Genomic DNA, 4,958 nt, shown 5'->3' with positions numbered 1-4,958 from the left:
CCTTACAGTGTCCTACCTCTCAGACACACACACACACACACAACAAAAACAAAAACATACATCCTATTCTTTCCTCCAGCGACGATAAAAAATAAGGTAAAACGGAGAAAACACAAGTATCATCAAATGGCTAAGGAACAAAGCAACGTGTGTCTTCCTTTCCCTTACTTGTTCCTCCTTCATGGCGGAGGAGGAGGAGGAGGAGGAGCACTTTGAAATTAAACGAAACGGAGATAAAATTAATGAAAGATGAAGAGGAGAGAGAGAGAGAGAGAGAGAGAGAGAGAGAGAGAGAGAGAGAGAGAGAGAGAGAGAGAGAGAGAGAGAGAGAGAGAGAGATACACAGACAGACAGACAGACAGACATAGACTAACACATAGACAGACAGAAAGAGACAGAACAGGAACAAAGGAAAAAGAAAGAAAGAAGTGAAGAAAAGCAAACAGATGAAGGAACGGAGGAAACATTGATGAAACAGAGGAGAGCAAATAGGAGAAATTAGAGAAAGAAAAATAGAAAAGAAGACTGAAAGGAGAGAGAGAGAGAGAGAGAGAGAGAGAGAGAGAGAGAGAGAGAGAGAGAGAGAGAGAGAGAGAGAGAGAGAGAGAGAGAGAGAGAGAGAGAGAGAGAGAGAGAGAGAGAGAGAGAGAGAGAGAGAGAGAGAGAGAGAGAGAGAGAGAGAAAATGTGGTAGGAAAGTAGGAAAACGATAAAAAAGTTAAATCAGAGGAGAGAGAGAGAGAGAGAGAGAGAGAGAGAGAGAGAGAGAGAGAGAGAGAGAGAGAGAGATAGGGTGGGATGAACTGGAGAGAAAGATGAAGGAGGGGAACAGCAAAAGAAATAGAGAAAGGGAGGGAAGGAAGGAGGGGAGGAAGGTGAATGGAGGGAGGGAGGGAAGTAGGGAGGGAGGGAGGGAGGGAGGGAAGATAAGGAGGAAAGCCAAGGGAAGAAAAAAAAGGAGATGGAGGAATGATTTAGGAATGACTTGAGATGGAGGGGAACAGGAGAGAGAGAGAGAGAGAGAGAGAGAGAGAGAGAGAGAGAGAGAGAGAGAGAGAGAGAGAGAGAGAGAGAGAGCAGTCATTACATATACTACACCAACAAAAACAAAAAAGAACAAGAACAAGATAAAGAAGAGAGAAAGAAGAAGAGATGAAAGAGAATAACAATAAAAAAAAAATATTAACCAGCCATGAAAAAAAAGAGAAAGAAGTGAGGGAGGAGAGAGAGAGAGAGAGAGAGAGAGAGAGAGAGAGAGAGAGAGAGAGAGAGAGAGAGAGAGAGAGGACAAACGAAATACCTGAAGTGGGAGATGATAAAAGGGAGAGGAAAAAGGGAGAGAAAAAATTGTTTAATGTTTCACTAGGGAGGAGGGAGAGGCGAAGGGAGGAAGAAAGGAGGAGAGGAAAGATGAGAAAGAATGGAAGAGAGAAAAAAGAGAAAATAGAGGAAAGGAGGAGGAGGAGGAGGAGGAGGAGGAGGAGGAGGAGGAGGAGGAGGATGGATGGACGAAAGACTGTGAGGGAGGGAGAGAGGAAAGATGAGAAAGAGAAAAAGAAGAAAGAAAAAGGAGGAGGAGTGGCATAGAAGGACGGAAGATTGGGAAGAAGAGGAAAGATGAGAAAGAAAGGAAGAGAAAAGAAGAAATAAAGAAATGGAGACGGAGGAAGAATTGGAGGGAGGGACGGAAGAAGGAAGGAGAGGAAAGATGATAAAGAAATTAATAGAAAAAGAAGAAATAAAGGGAAGGAAGAGGAGAAGGAGGAATTGGAACGAAGGGACTGAAGAGAGCAAGAGACGAAAGGAGAGAAGAAAAAAATGAGGAAAAAAAGGAGGAAGAGATGGAGGGAGGGACGAAAACACGCGAGGGAGAGGAAAGAAGAGAAAGGGGAAGAGAAAAAAAGGAAGAGAAATAACAGGAGAAGGAGGAGTTGGACGGAAGAATGGAAGGGAAAAGATAAGAATGAGGAAGTAGAAAGAATGGAAAAGAGAAAGATGGAAGGAGGGAAGAGAGGAAGACGAGAACGGAGGGGGGAAAAGGAGGATATATTAAAAGGGGTGTGACGGAGAGACGAGAGAAAGGGAGAGTAAAGATGGACATGAAGAGGGGAAAAAAAAGGGGAGGAACATAGACAAGAAAGAAGAGGGAGACGGAGGGCTGGAAAGAGAGAGGGAGGAAAGATAAGAACGAAGAGGAAAATGGAAAGAGGGAGAGAAGGAGAAAGATGAGAAGGGAAAGACGAAGAGAGAGAGCAGAGAAGGAAGAGGGTGTTAGAGGGAAGGAGGAAACATGACAAGGAGGAAAGGGAAAAAGGAAAATGAGATCAAAGGAGGGAAGGAAGAAGAAAGAGAAGTAAGAGAGAAGGAATAAAGAAAGGAAGAAGAATCCCCCAAGAAATACGAGATGATAAAACATGAAGGATGAAAGAAGGAGATTATAGAAGAAGTGAAGATAACGAAAAGAAGAAAAAATGAAATGAAAAGAAAAGGAGACAAAGAAATTAAAAGAAAAATTATTAAAGAGATGAAAGAAAAAAAAAAAGCTTCAAGGATAAAAGAAAACGCAAAGCAGAGAACGAGAAAAAAAGAAAACGGACACAGAAAACACCAAAACAATATAAGTTTGAAAAAAAAAAAAAGATACGATAAAAAACTACTCCAAAAAAAGAAATAAAGAAAACAGAAAAACAAAACACGAGAAAGATAAAGATAAATAGAAAGAAAGATAAAAAGAATTTGAGTTTGGGAAAGAAATAAAAAAAAATAGATAAAAAGAAAGATTGGGAGAGAAAGAGAGAGAAAAAAATGAGAGAAAAATGTGCGTTGCGACAACACAAAATCAAGTCGACGCTTCAACACGAGTAATAATTCCAGAACGAGGTCTTCCTGCTCTCTCTCTCTCTCTCTCTCTCTCTCTCTCTCTCTCTCTCTCTCTCTCTGAGAGAAAGAGAGAGAGAGAGAGAGAGAGAGAGAGAGAGAGAGAGAGAGAGAGAGAGAGAGAGAGAGAGAGAGAGAGAGAGAGAGAGAGAGAGAGAAAGAGGGAGAGAAAGAGGAAGAGAAAGAGGAGGGAGGGAAAGGAAGAGGAGGAGGAAGAGGAAGAGAAAGAGGACAAGGAAGAAAGAGAGAGAGAGAGAGAGAGAGAGAGAGAGAGAGAGAGACACACACACACACACACACACACACACACACACAGGGCGGGGTAAAGTAGCACAAAGTTTGAGGCTAAAAGATGATGCTGAAGGCTGAAAATTTTCCCCACTCACACAGATTACTTTTCATTCGCGACCCATTGAAAAAGAGGAGGAGAAGGAGGAGGAGGAGGAGGAGGAGGAGAGGAGGAGGAGGAGGAGGATACGTAGGTTCCTTTCTCTTCTCCCAAAGTCTCAAGTTTCTGGTTCGTCCGGGAAAAACGACAGCAGTTTGGAAAGTCTCTCTCTCTCTCTGCTTCTGACATTTCTCTTTCTCTTCCCCTCTCTCTCTCTCTCTCTCTCTCTTCCAATTTTCCTTCCATTCTTTCCTCCACTCTTTCCCTTCTTCCTTTTCCTCCTCCTCCTCTCTCACTCTCTCTCTCTCTCTCTCTCTCTGGACGGTTGGTTCTTGGCTTCTTGCATTCCTTTCCACTGCGTTTCTTTTACTCTTCCTCCTCCTCCTCCTCCTCTTCCTCCTCTTCCTTTCTTCTCACCCATTAAGCTTCGTCATTACACCTTTCCCCTCTTTACTCCTCCACTTCTTCCTCCTCATTGCGTTTCTTGCTCCTTCCCTCCTTCCCCTCTTTCTTTCCTCTCCCTCCCTCTCTCTATCTCTCTCTTAACTTCCTTCGTTTTTCCCTTCCTCCCTCCCCTCCTTTGTTCTTTGCTCCCTTCGTCTCCCTCCTCTCCTTCACTCTCCCTCCACTCTATCTCTCTCTCTCTCTCTCTCTCTCCTTCCCGACCCATTCATGTCATCTCCCCTTCTGCTCCCCCTTACTCAAAACTTTTTCTTCTCCTCCTCCTCCTGCTCCTCCTCCTCCTCCTCCTGCTCCTCCTCTTCTCCTCCTCCTCCTGGTTTCCCTCTCACATCTTCATTATTTTTTACTCTTGAAATCATCTTGTCTATCTTCCCACTTGAATTATATCTTTTTTAAGTGTGTGTGTGTGTGTGTGTGTGTGTGTGTGTGTGTGTGTGTGTGTGTGATAGGCCTAACAAACTGGTAAGAGCGGTGAATAGGCCACGTAACTACATCCTTATTATTATTTTTTTTTTTTTGGCAAGGTGAATTTTAACCATTTCTTATTTTTCTCTCAATCCATCTGTCCCTCTCGCTTATGTACACAACGCAAATACCTGAAGAGATATTTTTAAGGATAAGTGAGAAGAAGAATCATTGTAATGTGGAAATGAAAGTTTGGGTTTAGTGAGCTTTTTATTTTCATCTTGTCTGCTTCCTTCTTAACTAGAAAATAATATGTACAAGGAAATTCAGTTTGTTTGTTTTTAATCCGTGAGTCTTCAGTCAAACACGTTATCACTGCCGGTTTTGTCTCCATCTTTTATAAACACTTAAATGATTACAACTGTCAGCGCTGCACACCTCCATTTGAGTGCAATCACATTTGTTGTACTTTCCATTAACACACACACAATGCTCTCACTCACCTCGCGCTGCCTTCACCACGCGAACATAGAAATTACTTTGTGCTGAGAGGACGTTATAAAAGCTCTTTCGTGTTTCAAACTAATGGTAACTAAAATAAATAATGTTAAGTGAAGGAGATCATTAATTAAAAAGAAAACAGGAAAAGTACACGTATCCAATTTTCTGCTGACATTTTTTTTTTTTCGTCTCTGGAATAAGGAAGAAAGTGAGTATCTTTTAATATTGGTCTTCCCTTCAATTAATCCTAAATCTTCTTTCCTTGGCCTCTTCTAAGCCTAATTCGACTCTCTCTCTCTCTCTCTCTCTCTCTCTCTCTCTCTCTC

Source organism: Eriocheir sinensis, chromosome 1 (genome assembly GCF_024679095.1).
Source record: "Eriocheir sinensis breed Jianghai 21 chromosome 1, ASM2467909v1, whole genome shotgun sequence".
Lineage (NCBI taxonomy): Eukaryota > Metazoa > Arthropoda > Malacostraca > Decapoda > Varunidae > Eriocheir > Eriocheir sinensis.
Note: the sequence above shows the minus strand (reverse complement) of the source record.